Below are 16,866 nucleotides of genomic sequence, written 5' to 3'. Positions count from 1 at the left end.
CTCAAAGTGATAATGGATTCTCATTTATTTCCACTATAACCCAGTCCATTGCCAAAGCCCTCGACATAAGGTTTGCTCTGCGTTGCTCCTAGAGGCCCCAATCCTCAGGAAAGGTAGAAAGAGCCAATCAATCCCTCAAAAATATTCTCCGAAAGCTAACCTAGGAAACTTAGATTGGGTAATCCTCTTACCTATTACCCTCCTCCACAGTAGAATAACTCCAAAGGACCCCCTCGGACTGAGTCCTTATGAAGCCTTATACGGATGTCCTTTCCTAACATCAGACCTCCTTAGGGATAGGGCAACCCTAGGGCTACAATCTTATGTAACTGAACTCTCAATGTTCCAACAGGCCCTTAGGGAATTTGGCCTAAAACCAATCCTCCTAGCCCTCAGTCACCCATACTATATCAATCTGGGGAAAAGATCCTTATTAGAACCTGGAAGGACAGGTCTCCTAAGTCCCAACTGGACCCTATTTGGAAGGGGACTCTTCCAGTCCTCCTTTCCTCAACTACAATCATCAAAGTTCTAGGAATCTCCAGCTGGATTCACCATTCCAGGGTGAAGCCTTGGAAACAGCCCCCTGAAGACTCAGGCACACAAACATCCTACACCTGTGAGCCACTTGAAGACCTTAAATTCCTCTTCAAAAGGACCAAAGATAAGTAACAACCTAACCCTTTAAATACACGGCCAACTGCCCATGTAATGGTCTTGTTCTCTTGATTGTCCTTTCCTTCTTCTGAGCCTGTGCCCTCCCATGGATAATCCTATCTCACACTTGCAGTACTCAGCCTTGGTCATCCTGTCTTTCCAAGGCCTATGACAGGCATCATTCTCTATCAAATGCCACCCAAACTCTTTCTCACTCTTATCTTACCCCTCCTCTGGTCCATCATACAACCTAAACTCTCTTGTCTCTTAGACCCAAAGGACTATTTACAGACTCTAGCTACTGACCACAATCTATCCTCCTGCTGGCTGTGCACCTTTGGCACTAGCCTTCAGACAATATTACCCTTGCCAAGAGAAACGACTCAATGTCTCAGTTTCCCCAGAGCCCAACTCCATCATAAGACCACAAGCTTCAGGTCAGATCATATAGAGTCTATCTTTCTTCAAGTCCTACTAGAATGACTAAATCTCATTCTTATCAATCTATCAACCCCACAACCCAGACGTATCCTAACAAACCTAACCAAGCCTCTCATATACCCCATCTGCTTTCAGGGTGGTCACCCACAAGGGTACCCCATCGATAACATCTCCACACAATACAACCACAACTTCACCCTTACTCTTCCCCTGACAAGTGAACAACATTGGAACACAAACAACCAAATTATCCAAGCAGAAGTTAAATGATACAAAAAAACTACTAGCCCTCCCAAACATCACGACCTTTTGGTCTTTAAAATACAAGTGCCAAAAAGCCCCTCTTTACCATAGACTCCAATAGTACTTCCATCTCTGCAGGATGGGTCTCACTAAACATCTCTGGTCACCCCTCACTTCTCACACAATTACTGGTCTGGGGACAACAAACCCACTTTCTGAAATTCTATGCTGCTTGCAGCATCCACACAGGCAAGTTTGGACCCTCTGTTCCCTGAGGAAGTCGGCTGGGAATCCCAATGGCCAGTAACACCCATCCCCCAACTACACTCTATTCCTATTCATATGGAACCAACTTACCCCCATCTCAAGACCACTTTTTCATCTGTGGGACCTCAGCATACATGAGCCTGCCCCGAGGTGGAAAGGAAAATGTTCCCTGTGTTACATCATACCAAATGTTACCTGGGTCAATGGATCTTTCCCAATGCCTCATAAAGTAGTCCATCTCTGAACCAGAACAGGGCAGGCACCAATGGGACCTACCTTCATTCCCCTCATCTCTATCCTAATAAGCATCACCAGAAAGGCAACAAGGGGTACCTCAATTCATATATCCACTCAATTAACCAAGGCCATGCCCAAAATGTCCACCGCTTTGGGTGAACTTCACACCCAAATAAACTCATTGGCAGGTATGGTACTCCAAAATCGGTGGGTGCTTGACCTTTTAACCAAGGCAGAAGGGGCACATGTTCTTTCTTAGGAGAAGAATGCTGCTTCTACATCAGCAGATTGGGAAAAATCACCACAAACCTATTCGAAACAAATCAAATTTTAAACAGGATAACCACAATGACGTCCTTGTTCCAGTCAGTCAAAGAAACATTTTTGCAGTTGCTCTGGCCCAAAATTATTCCACTTATATGTATTTTCTTAATTCTACTGTTTGTTCCTTGCTTCCTCAACTTACTATCCTGGTTTGTTTCCTCCCAGATTAATAAGATACAAACCCAACTCCTGATGCAACAAGGATACCACCCTTTAGCTTCTCCAAAAACCTCCTCATACCACTCCCACTTGGATGGACATTGACAGCCGTTTCCAGCCCCTCTCATTGACAGTTAGCAAGTGATGGACACCCAAGTCCCCTCTTCATCCCAGGACTGCAGGAAGTAGTCAGAGCGAATGATGCCCAGCTCCCCAATGAATTGATTGGAGAGATCACACTTGAGGGGGTAATGTTAGGCAGGAAGTTAGCCATGAGCAATGAGAGGCAGCCCCGTCAGCTGAACGTCCAATAGCCGCCTAATCCTACCAAGCTATTTGCCAACCCTGCCCCAAATATGCCCCCATCAGTACTCTAAGATGGTCAGGGGACCAGAAACATCCTCCACTGGCCGACAGGAAGGACTTTCCCCACTCTGGCACGTGCACACACCTCATGCTATCATGTCCATAGATAACCTTTTGTGGCCATTAGGCTCATTAAATGTTCATAAATATTCTATGAATACATACATCTGATTAGAACAGACTGAATTATGGGAAGGACATGTGCAGCTGGGCATCTTGTTATATAACCTATAGCTGTCAACCAAGACTGTCAATCAACGACCTTGCCTTAAAAAAACTACACCCCAGCCCTCAGGGCCATTGCCTTCCTTGACCTGGCCCACCTCTCTCTTGAGGTGTTCTCTCCTTATCTTCAATAAACTCCCTTGCAACCGGTAAGACCTCAGATTCTCCTTTGCGTCCTTACCAAGAACCGAGGCCCAAGGGAGGAGGGGTCTTCAGACTCTTCCGCTAACAGTTTCAGGTTCAACCATTAGAAATGTTGGGTCATAAAAACACAAAGAATAAATCATAAATTGAGTAGAATAATATCAGACTGTGTCCATAATGGGCTGATCATAAAAGCATGTCTAAACAGCAATGTATTCAGGTGGATTAACTCAATCTTATATTTACATGATTTACATCACATGCACTAGAAATGGTGTCAAAATTATGATGGTCATTCCTGTATAAGAATTTTAATAAATTATACTAAATTTAAGATTATATGCAATTTAAAATTATATGGATTGGTATTTTTAAATGATCTCAAAGAGTAGAAGTGACAAATTATGTATTTAAAGACTAAGCCTTATAAATGTATTACCTCATTGTAACTTTGGTATATTTCTTTCCAGTCTCTTTTTCCACTCTAATGATATTTTTTCCATTTGTAAAAAACAAAAAGATTATATTTTGATGTCTTTACAATGGGAAGGAATGTCTTTTTATTAGAGTTGTTTATTTTTTTATCAAAGTATAGTTGATTTACAATGTCGTGTTAATTTCTGCTGCACAGCAAAGTGATTCAGTTATACATGTATATACATTCTTTTTCATATTCTTTTCCATTATGGTTTATCACAGGATATTGAATATATGGTGGGAGCTTGTTTTTTATCCATTCTATATATAATAGTTGCATCTGCTAACCCCAAACTCCCACTCCATCCCTCCTCAACCCCTTGGAAACCACACCTCTGTTCTCTATGTAAATACATTTTTTTTTAACATTGCCTTAATTATACAGTATAAATGTACTCATTTGTATTATTTTTCCATTTAATATTATATTATGCACACATGTTTCTAAGTCTTCAAAAACATGATTTACAGTGGCTGCACAATATTTCATTCGGTGGATGGCATCATAGATTATGAAACAATTCTATCAGTTGCTTCCAGTTTTTCACTATTATACAACTACACTCTGATGATCATCACTGTGCATAAAATAGATTGTGCTCCGGATGATTTCTGAAGCATTGTGTCCTAGAGGTGAACTTACTGAGTCATAGTAATATTGTTTTTAAGAAGCCTAATACTTATTTTCAAATTGCTTTCCCGAAGTGTTTTACCAAATTCACTTCCACTTACAATACATAAAGAAGACTGTTCCCACACACCTTTGCAAGCATTGAGCATTTTCATTATCTTAAATAATTGCTAATTTGCTAAGAGAAGAATTATATTTCATTATTTTAATATACATATTTTATGTTACTCATGAGCTCACATATTTTCCATAGATTTGTTGACAGTCTCTTGGTAAATTGCCATCATGTTCAAACTTTTCTTAAAGTCCCCAGAGAGTATCGCATATATATGTTTACTAGTTGCTATATTTTGTGACTAAGAAGTGGACTTAAAAATATCTATATATATTTGCTGCATTTATTAATACTGATTTGCTCTGAGGCAGGCAGACTTTCAAAAACAGAATAGTTTACTTTTTCTAACCAGAAGCATTGATGCCAAATGTGTGCTTGAAAACCAGTTGGGAAATTTGAGCTGAAAATTTCAGTAGGGAAAGACTGTCTAGGTAAGAAGGAGGCCCTCTGGAATAATCTTTATGATTGCCTCCTCAAAAGGAATCTGGGGAAAGCACATGTGTAAGTGACTAGAAAGGTAAGCAGGAAAAATAAAAGGAGTGAATAATTTAATTATAATTTTAACTGCTACCAATATTAAATCATTGGTTTAGATAAAGCCTGAACTTTTTCTTTTACCCAAATTATTTCACAGCTCTCAAGGTTCTTTTCATCTGTATTATTGTCCTTATATTATTCAAATTCATCACCTGGTATTTATTCACTTTCCACAATAACTATCATTTGCTGTTTCATTTAGACTCTTCTTGTCTGAGTCACCTAGGTGTCAGTGATAAGTTCTAAAGAAATAGAGAGATAGAAAACAGCAGGGTTGAGGGACTGTTAAGACACTTAATTTACTGTTTGACATGCATTGCGGACATGTGACAGTTAATAATTAAGACTGCTTAATTAGTTTCTGAATATTGGAATGAGGAACAGTAGCAAAACTGAATAGTACTAATGAAAGACTGAATTACTATAATCAAAACATTCTTTTCTTTTCTCCAGGTAAAAGACTTTCACATACAACATGGGCACTGCCTTTCTTTTTGTACAAGAGAAATAAGAGTTGCATTGCCACAGTGTTTATAACCAAAGTTCGGGCTTAATTCTTATAATTAAAGAATGTTAGAAAGACATTTAAGAGATTAAGTTTATCACATAATGGAATTTATCACATAAAGGAAAGGTTGTATTGTGAGGCAAACATGGTATTTTAGGTATATTGCTGTGGATATTTAATAATTAGATGTAAGGGGTTATCATCTATGAGTTAAAACAAGAAAAATAATGAAAATAAACAAATCTGGAACACACCCTATTGCGTTTCATTTCTCTTTTCTGAAATTATGAACAGGTTTCATTAAGACAAACATCTCCCCTCCCCCAATGTACTCATTATCTCTTTCTTACTTTCTTTCTTTCTTTTCTTTACTTTGTCCCTTTTTTTTCTCTCTCTCTTTTTCTTCCTTTCTGTTGCGTAATTGTGACTGTGCATGTGTGCAGTTTCCCTCTTCGGGACCAAACAGCTGGGGTTTCCCCCCTATTAAGAGCCAGCAACTGCCAAACCCAAGTTTTGAAGACTGAAAAATAGATGGAATTCTCAGGGGTGCTTTGTCCCAGAGCATGTGGAATTTGAAAGCAAAAGCAGATGGAGTCCAGGAGAAAGACAGCTTGATGATGATGATTTTAATGATTAAATGGAAATCGAAGGAGGGACCATTGAAGGGTGGAATGAACTGGAAAGCTGTCACAGGGTCACAGAAGGAGTGGAAAGGAGGGTTTCAGAAAGTTTCTGTGAACCAGCCTAGCTTTCCTTAAGCAATAAGCCATCAGCAAGAACCCAAATGCTCTAAGAACCCTGAAGCTCCAGGACAATAGATGTGTGTACCTCCCTGATTAGTGATGGCAGGAGATACAGATGGCTGGTTAACCCATTAGGTAGTTGGGAAGAGGAGCCACCAGGGAATTTGTGGCAGCTTCATGTAGCCAGACCCAAACAGGTGGCAGACAGCTTGAGCTGGGTCTTTGTGTTTCATTTCTGACCTTATATAAAATAACAGTAGTCAAATGCCTATTAGGCCCTAGCTTGACTTATATTTGTTTTCCTTTTGGCCAAGCATTGCTGAACAGGAGGCAATATCAGGAAGCTTAGTCTCAATATTGCTTTGATATTTTTATCTTCCCTATTTCTTGTGACTATCACAGCCATGTTCTTTCTCTGAAAACTGCAATGGAAAATGTTTGAGGAAGACCCAGATAGCTCTCTCTTTAGGGATAGTACTAACTGCTCAACTTCAAAGCTTATCCAAGTCACCCCCATGCTAAGCGGCACAGTAACTTGGTACTGTAAACGTGTGAAACTCAAGGGCAGCCATGTCAAATGCAGATGTGAATTCTGTAGGTGAACACACCTGTTGTCACATGTTTGTTTATTGTTTGAAGTACATAAAAAGGCTTTAGGTAATATTATCCATTAAAGGCAGACAGCAGAGAGGCTGATGCATAAGATAAATATATAACCTATGAGTTGCTCCAGGCATTCTTTGATTTGTTGTTAATCCAATTTTTGTGGCTTGCTCAATTTTGCATTTCAGTGAAAACGTTTTTAAATGCTGTAAAATAAAACAGAAGTTGTTTTTGTTGTACAATTGCAAGGAACCAGATTTTCAATCTGAACATGACTTTCATATCAGGTTCTTGTGACACAATATTTAACTGGTTCAGAAGAATGTGGTATAACCTTTGTTCTCCTTATAATAGAAGAAAAGGCAGAATGAGTTAGAAAAAAGATGCCTAAAGTAATAGCTGACCAGGGTCAGTGTCAGACCAGAAACTCTGTGGGGCTATTCTAAGATGATTGTTTTTCCTAGACCAGAAAGATATTCAGAGGCAACATAGAAGAAAAGTAGGAAAAACTGGATTTGTTATTACGAGTCTTCCACTCTTCTCCTGCATGTGGCTGAAGTAGGTTTCATTCACAGGAGTTCCTGTCAAGAAATAAATTGGGGAAATGTTAGGTTAAACAAGCTTGAAGAATTATCTTTGCTAAGAGTCTTCTCAGTCATTTGTAGGCTTAAGCACATTGTGAAATTTCCAAAGTGTATATATGCAATGTTTGCTAATCTTAATTCAAGTATATAGAACTTCATTGTGTTTTTTGTTACAGAGCGTCTCATGGCATAGTGAGCTGAGACAGAAATAGCCTTTTGGAATTGTGAAATATAGACATACCCTGTGTCATATCAAAATACAAACTATGGGAGTAGCAGTTGAAATTCAGGTAAGGCACAAATCTAGTGAAATGAGGAGGGCCATAATAGCATTAATTTAATAACTTTCTAACTCAACATTTCCTAATGTGTGTGGTACAGATTTCTGGTTCCAAATGAGATTATTAAATGTTGGGCAAAAATGTGATTTTGTGGTAGAATGAGTTTAGGCAAAGCCCAATTCGATGAAATTAAGCATATATTTTTTTAAAGGCACCTCTCTGAATCTTTTTAAAAGCTGACAATTCGTGGGGTGGTTACCCAGTTCACAAAAATTTCCCCTCCTATGGGAACTGCCCCTATTACTCAGAAATATGTCCTCTGCAGTCACATATGTTCTGATTCTCTGAACTTGGCTGATTGGTCAAGGAAATAAAATATTAAAACTTCAAGAGCCCAATAAAAGTAATTGTCCTCATAGAATTTTGAGCTGAGAGATACGGAGGCAGGGCATCGCTGGTGTTTGTGTCACTTAAGTGGTCCATAAGAAGTGGTTTCTAAGTCTGACTCCACTTCACCCTCACATGGAAGTTATGCAAAAACACTGATTCTTGTGCCCCAAGATCTCTAATCGCAATGTTTTATACCTAATTTATACAGCAAATGTTTAATAAAGGTAGCTCAGAATTACTGAAGACTTGCCATGCACTATATGCCAAGCACTGTAGTTCTAAGATTTCCAAGAGGATTTTATGCATCCTGTCCAGCACTGGTGTCAGGATGTACGTTTGGGAAGTTCTGTGAATTCTTGCTGCTGAGATGTTCAGTAGTTACTCTTACTGAGGTTCCATCATTCAACAGTTCTTTTGATTTCTGTGAATTACCATAGTATCCTTCCAATAAAGTCCATTTTAGGCTTATTCTAGCTCAAATTGATTTCTGTTATTTGTAACCCAAAGAACCTTAACTAATACAATTTTGTGAATTTCCTAGAAGGGGCTAGGAAATATAGCGTGCAGTGCTTCACAACCTTACTTGACCACTGGATGCTGTTTGTCAAGTAGCTTCTTGTTATATCAGTGTTCTGCCACACATGCTTTGGGGAAGTACTGGTTTCCGGTAATTGATTTAGCAGTGCTGTGAATTTCCTACAGGCTATACACTGAATGTTGAGTTTTAAGCCCAGTTTTTGGAGGTTACATTAATTGCTTTACTATATGTTCTTAGAATTAGGGACACCTACTGGTAATATACAAAATTAAATGCAAATAAATAAAACCTTGATACTCATTTCAGGATTTCTCTGGGAAACAAGAAGTCAGGGCTCTCCCTCAGTGATGCAGTGCTATTTGCATATGATAAGTCTTTCTCAGTCACCTACAGGTTTTCATTAAAGACATCTCATTCTGTAAGGCACCCAGAGGCAAGACCCAGATGGTTTTGTCCATGGCTGGTCATTCTACAACCCTAAGTAAAGAAAAAAATGTGTTATTAATTGAATTGACAAAAAGTAATACTCTGCCCTTCTAAATACCTAAAAGGTTATGGAAATGCAGAAAAATCACAGGATAAAATGCAGTGAAACAGTAGCATAGCAAATTCAGTTGAAATCTAAATTCTGCCATTTATTAGCTCTGTTGCTTTGAACAAGGTCTTTTATACTTCTCTAAGCTTATATCCTGTTCTACAAAATGGAGATAATAATTTCTCCCATTTTTTGGTTATGACTAAATGAAATAATAGTCATTATAATATAGTTACCATTTATTAATTATTTCTACATACCAGGCACTGTGCTAAGCCCTTTAAATTCATTGCCATATTTAATTTTCTAAACCATCCTGTGAGGTGATTACTACTCAGTTTTCCATTTTATAGGTGAGGAAACCTAGCTCAGAAATATTAACAGCATTGCCTAAGGATGCTAAGTAAACAGAATAGTCAGGATACAAACCTAGACAGTTGGACTTCAATGCCTACATATTGTAAGTACTCAGTATTTATTCATTGCTTCCAGAAAGCTTTGTCCTTCCCTTTGACTAATCAGCAATAGAGAAACGTTATAGCAATACATTCAGATTGTGAAGAAAAAAATTATAAATTTGGGTGGATGACACTGATGAATTCTGGCTTCTATTCTTGGTCAAGTTAGACATCTTTGGAGGATGATTTTCAGTGGAGGGGAGAAAGGACTGAATCTGCAAGAGAATCACAGTAAAACAAGGAAAGTTGACTGGAGCACTTGTGTCATAGAAAGAAAGCTGAAGGAGTGGTAACATTTGTGTGGGATTAGTGAAGGAAGGCCATGTGAGGTAAGGATTGTACCTAGAGTAGGAATGTGAATTGGTGAAAAAGAATAGTCTATGACATGCGGGGATAAAATTTTCAAAGTCTGAATAGTAAGGATGAGCAAACTGGTTTGTTTGTATGAAGAACAAGATTTAAATTAAAAGGTATAAAAACAATGAGGATAGCTAGATTGAGAAATGGCCCAGGGATAAAGTGCCTGCCTCTGTTTCACAAAGAAGATAACATTTACATTTATTGAATGGTTACTCTGTGTAAGGCACTACCCTAATCATTTTACTTGCATGAAATCATCAAATGTTCATATCAACTCTATGAAGTTGGCACAATTATTAGATCTATTTTACTGTTGAGGAAAATGAGAAACATAGAAGTTCAATAACTTACACAAAGTTACTAGCAAGTGGAAGAGTCAGAATTGAAACACAGGAAACTGAGCTTCAGATCCTATTATCTTTACCAGTATGCTCTACCACTTTGTAGCCTGGCTTGGCTTTATTATATTACTCCCTTCCTCATAAAACTAAAGTACTTTCTTATGGCTTTTATTAGCAAATGTACATTCCTTTGCCTGACCTTTAGGGATCTCTATCATCTTGCAATCCTTGATCATCATCATCATTTTTCATCACTCTCTCTAAATGGACCCTCCTCTATTATAGGGAAATTAATGTTTCTCTACTTGGAATGCCCTCTCTCAGCTGATGCATTGTCTCTGAATGCCTTTAAAATTCAGCTCACAAAATTTAGCTATTTCCTCCAAGAAGCCCTCTCTGACTTTTTCCATTGAATATCAATTATAAATTACTCTTTTTCCTCATAAAGTGTATTAGCTCAGTGGATATTGAGTGAATATTGATTACTCTGCCCTTAGTAACCTTAGGCAAAGTTAAGGTTATCAAGTAAGGTTATGAAAAGCAATATTCAGTCTAGGTGTTTTTGAGCATGTGTCCTTCTGCTAAATGGATTATCAGCTCCTTGCCATCAAACAGTGTATTCATATACAATATCCGTTCATTTGACGTTGACCACATAGAATAGGTGAAATTGTAGGAAAATAGTAGCAAAAACAGTGGGAACAAAGTTTTTCCTTTCTCACCATCTGTCTGGAAACAGATTTATTTAAAAACTCCATTTTTCTCTGAGAGAAGTTTAAGTTCATACTGTTAATATTCTTCCCAACCAGAAAGAAATACCAGTGTTGTAAAGGTTGAGGCTCATTTTTCACTTGTGAAAATCAGATCAGTGGTCCAAGAAAAAACAGCACTTAGCTTTGAAATAAGTGTAGATTAATCATACCTTTTTTTTAAACAAAAGTTTTAGTTATACTGGGCCCTGCAGAGATTGTTTCTTTCATAATTACTGAAAAGTGGCAAGTATCCCACGTAATACCCTTTCCTTCTGAATATGGAAATGTACTTGCATAAGTGCAGATATTTGTCTGGCGACCAGACAATAGAGAAGATTCCCATTTGTGCTTAGTGGAATGGAGTCAGTTGGTACTCACTAATTCAGCCAAGGTTCTCTCTGCTAATAGCAAAACATGCCTGTCCCTGTAGCTAAACAAACACTGGATTATTCATTTTCCTTTTGGCAAAAGCCAGAGTGGAATGCCCATGATACTTGTTGTTTATCATGAACGACTGTTGGGGGAGATCCCTTGGTAAAAGGAAAACTGTACAAGCCAAGATAATAAGGATAAATTTAAATGCTGTGGAATTCTGTGTGTGTGTTAATATGTATCCAAGCCTTTATGTGTTTTTTGTTTTCTCTGAATACCCTGTGTTTCTGTGGAATCTTTCTTTTATTGGGCTGCAAGCTCAGGTTAAAGCAACTAACATAAATGATCCAGTATCTACTCAGTATCCAGATAGTGCATAGCTCTTTTTGAATCCTTAAAGTCATATAATAAAGACTGCCCATGGTTTCTGCCCTCAAAAATCTTGTTCTTAAATAGATATACAAACATCTAACTCTCTGGGTGAAATAGTTGTGAATAAAAAGAATATGTAAACTATATATAGCAGGAGAGATGATTGATTGAAATTTATTTGAAATTATAAAAGGTGGTGTTAAAACAGGTTAAAACACACATAAGTCTTTGTTTCCAATTAGCTCAGCTGATTAAAGCAAGGTATTAATGAGGACAAAGTGCAATGGAATTAGAAATTAAGTTAGGAGTACAAAGATCCGAGTTATAGTTTCAGTGCTACAGTTAACTAGCTGTTTGACATGAGCAGTGGGATCACTTTTGCCACCCTTATGAATAGGAGTATATATTTGTAAGACTGCAGTTCAAACTTTATTAGTCCTATTTTTTAAAAAAACACTTTATTGAAATATGATTGATATTTTTAAAAGCTGTACATATTTAATGTGTACAACTTGATGAGTTTAGAGTTAAATATGTACCCATGAAACCATCACCACAATCACTGGCATAAACATATCCATCACCTCCAAAAATTTTCTCCTGCCTTCTTTACTTTTTTGGAATAATAACACTCAGCATAAGATCTACTTTTTTAGTAAATTTTAAGCTTACAATACAGTATTATTAACTATAGGCACTATGCAGTAGAGTAAATCTCTAGGACTTTCATTACTGAAATTTGTACATTTTGGTTAACACATCCCCATTTTCTCCTACCCTCAGCCCCTAATAACCAGAATTCTACTCCCTGTTTCTATGAATTTGATTATTTTATAGTTCTTATATAAGTGAGGTCATCCACTGATGGACATTATGGTTGCTTTCATGTCTTGGCTATTGTGAATAATGGTGCAATGAACATGGGTGTACAGATATCTCTTCGAGATCCTGATTCCAATTCCTTTGTATATATACCCAGAAATGGGATTACTAGATTATATGGTAATTCTATTTTTAATTTTTTGAGAAACCTCCATACTTTTTTCCATAGTGGCTGCACTAATTTACATTCCCACCAACAGTGTATATAGAAGGCAACCTACAGAATGGGAGAAGATATTTGCAAACCACTTATCTGATAAAGGATTAATGTCCAAAATACATAAGGAACTCCTACAACTCAGTACTGAAAAAACAAATAACCCAAATAAAATAGGCAAAGGACCTGAATAGATATTTCTCCAAAGAGGACAAACAAATGACCAACAGTTATAGGAAAAGATGTTCAATATCATTAATCATCAGAGAAATGAAAATTAAAACCACAATAGATATCACCTCACACCTGTTAGGATGGTTATTATCAAAAAAGCAAGACACCAAGTGTTGATGAGAATGTGGAGAAAAGGGAATGCTTGTAATACTTTTAACACTGGCCAAAAGACGTGAAAAATACGGCTTTAGAAAAGAGATATCACAGGGCCAGAGAATTAAAATGTCTCACTACTCGCTTATTTCTTCTATTATCCTCTGAAATGAGAAGTCAATTTCATCGTCCCTATTTAGGTATTTCATAAAGAATAATCCATTACAATTTGTGTGATTGGGGCATATCACTCAACCTCTCTTAACTTCAAGCTCTTCCTTTGTAAAAACAGGAATGAGGACTAAATGTAATTATGTACATAAAACATTTAACACAGGGCTTGGTACATAGTAAGTGCTCAATAAATAAACTCTAGAGGTACTAGAGTATTAAGAATAAAGCCACTAGAAAACAATCTAATTTATAATCACATCAAAAAGAATAAAATACCTAGGAATAAATCTAACTAAGGAGGTAAAAGATCTGTAGTCAGAAAACTGTAAGACATTGATGAAAGAAACTGAAGATGACACAAATGGATGGAAAGCTATACTGTGTTTATAGATTGGAAGAATTAATATTGTTAAAATGATCATACTACCCAAGGCAATCTACAGACTGACATTTTTTACAGAACTAGAATGATTATTTTTAAAATTTGTATGGAAACACAAGAGACACTGAGAAGCCAAAAACTATCTCGAGAAAGAAGAACATAGCTGGAGATATCACACATCCTGATTTCAAACTATGCTACAAAGCTATAGTAATCAAAACAATGTGGTACTTGCACAAAAAAAGACACATAGATCAATAGAACAGAATAGATATCCCAAAAGCAAAACTACACTTACATGGGCAATTAAACTGTGACAAAGGAGGCAAGAATACACAATGGGGAAAAGACAGCCTTTTCAATAAATGGTGCTGGGAAAACTGGACAGCTATACACAAAAGAATTAAACTGGAATACTCTCTCATACCATGCACAAAACTGAACTCAAAATGGATTAAAGACTTAAATGTAAGACCTGAAACCATAAAACTTCTAGAAGAAAATGTAGGCAATAAGTTCTTTGACATTGGTCTTGGTAATATTGTTTTGGCTATGTCTCCTCTGGCAAAGGAAAGAAAAGCAAAAATAAATGGGACTAGATCAAACTAAACCCTTTTATACAGTGAAGGAAATGATCAACAAAACAAAAAGGCTACCTACTGAATGGGAGGAGATATTTGCAAATGATATATCAATATGGGGTTAATATCAAAAATATACAAAGAACTAATACAACTCAACATCAAAAAACAAACAATTCAATTAAAAAATGGACAGAGGACCTGAATACACATTTTTCCAAAGAAGACATACAGATATTCAACGTCACTAATCATCTGGAAAATGCACATCAAAACCACAATGAGATATCACCCCGTACTTTTCAGAAAAACTATTATCAAAAAGACAACAAAAAACATGTGTTGGCAAGGATGTGGAGAAAAGGGAGGCCTCATGCATTGTTGGTGGGAATATAAATTGGTGCAGCCACTATGGAAAACAGTATGGAGATTCCTCAAAACATTAAAAATAGAACTACTATATGCTCCAGCAATTCCACTCCTGGCTATTTATCCGAGGAAAACAAAAACTCTAATTAGAAAAGATATATGCACCCCTATGTTAATTGCAGCATTATTTACAATAGCCAAGATATGGAAGCGTCAATAGCATCAATAGATGAATGGATAAGGAAGAGGTGTGGTGTGTGTGTGTGTGTGTGTGTGTGTGTGTGTGTGTGTGTAATGGAATATTACTCGGCCATATAAAAAAGAATGAAATCTTGCATTTGTGACAACATGGAGGGACCTAGAGGGTATTATGATAAGTGAAATAAGTCAGACAGAGAAAGACAAATACTGTATGATTTCACTTCTGTGTGGAATATAAAAAACAAAACAAATGAACAAACATAACAAAACAGAAACAGTTATAGATACAGATAACAAACAAGTGGTTGCCAGAGGGGAGAGTGTGGAGGGAGGAAAGAAAGAAATGATGGAGATTAAGAGGAACAACTTCCAGTTGCAAAATAAATGAGTCATAAGTATAAAATGTACAGTGTGGGGAATATAGTCAATAATTACATAATATCTTTGTATGATGATAGATCGTAACTAGACATCATGGTGATCATTTTGAATTGTATAGAAATATTAAATCAATCTGAATATTGAATATGTTGTTTAACAGGAACAAACATAGTGTTATAGTCAGTTATACTTCAAAAACAAACAAACAAACTTATAGAGATTAGATGTGTGATTATGAGAGGTAGGGGATGGGGGAGGGGAAATTCGATGAAGGCAGTCAAAATGTACAGATTTCCACTTATAAGATAAACAAGTACTAGGGATGTAATGTACCAGAAGAAAAAGAAGGAGAAGGAGAAGGAGGAGGGGGAGGAGGAGAAGGAGAAGGAGAAGAAGAAGAAGAAGACGGCCACCAGAGTCATACTACTGGGGTTCAAATACTAGATTTCGTATTTATTTACTGTGTGACCTCAAACAACTTATTTAACCTCCCTAAACCTAAATTTTCTCTTCTGCAAAATAGAAATGATGGTATCTACTTTATAGGCTTACTGTGAATACTAAACACAGTGAGATCTGTAAAAGAAGCCCTGGCACATAAAGCTCAATAAATGTAATTCATTCACTCAACAAAATATTTATGGAGCATTTCCCATATGCCTGTCACTGTTCTGTTCTGTGAAACAATGGTGAACCAAAGCAGAAAATAATCCTTGCCTTCATAGATGTCCTATGCTGATTGGGAAGATAAATAATACATAAGCAAACATATAATATCAGATATAAGTGCCATGTGGAAACTAAAGTAGAACAAGGGACTAGGGAGAGGCTATAAAGGCAGGAAGTGTGCTATTTTTACTTAAGGTTGTTTGGAAAGGCTTCTTCCTTAAGGATGTAGCACTTCATCAGAGACCTGGAAGATGTCAAAGCAGAGAGCCATGAACACATCTGGAGGAAGAACATTTCATGTAGAGAGAGCAGCCAGTGTAATGTTCCTAATAAGGCAAGAATAATCTTAGTGTTCTCTAGGAAGAACAAAGACATTGATGTGTATGGAAAATAGTAAGTGAGGAGGGAAAGAGAAGTAGGAAATGAGATCAGGTCAGATAGGTAAGCAGGGGTCAGATCATGTTGGATTGTGGCAAATGCTAGCTATTATCTTTGTTATCATTGTTAAACTCAAGGGGTTTTGATTACTGAAGTGATGCTTTATCCCATTTAGTAAATCCTCATAATACCCTATGAAGCAGAAACTTATTATGATAATAATAGCAACAGTGGCTGACTTTATCATTTGACCTTTTACAAAGTGATTTTCACATACATGATCTCATTTACTGTTTACAAAAGCACTGTACATTATTATCAGTAACTGTAAAGTAATTATTAATATCTTTCTTTTGAGACAGATTTACAGAGGATAAAGTACTTGTGCAGTCACATGGTGAAGTATGTGGGAGGTATGGCGCTCAAAGTCTAACTCTAGATTATTGCTTTATTTATATCATTCCTCTTTGTCTTATTGACCAGGTAAAAAAAAAAAGTGATGGACAAAGGAGGATCTGATCTATCAGGGAAATAGAGGCCAGTTCCACAAGTACAAATGGAACTCAGGATCCTGATTTCATTCCCTTAATATAATCAATATCTGAATTCAAGGCACCTACTTGCTATTGAAGAAATAACTATTTGTGTCTAGTACTTGTGAATTTCATGAATAAACTTCAAGTGTAGATCAGTAACTTTGAAGAG

Source organism: Aethalodelphis obliquidens, unplaced genomic scaffold (assembly GCF_003676395.1).
Source record: "Aethalodelphis obliquidens isolate GAN/ISIS:26980383/991018 unplaced genomic scaffold, ASM367639v1 scaffold54, whole genome shotgun sequence".
NCBI lineage: Eukaryota > Metazoa > Chordata > Mammalia > Artiodactyla > Delphinidae > Aethalodelphis > Aethalodelphis obliquidens.
Note: the sequence above shows the minus strand (reverse complement) of the source record.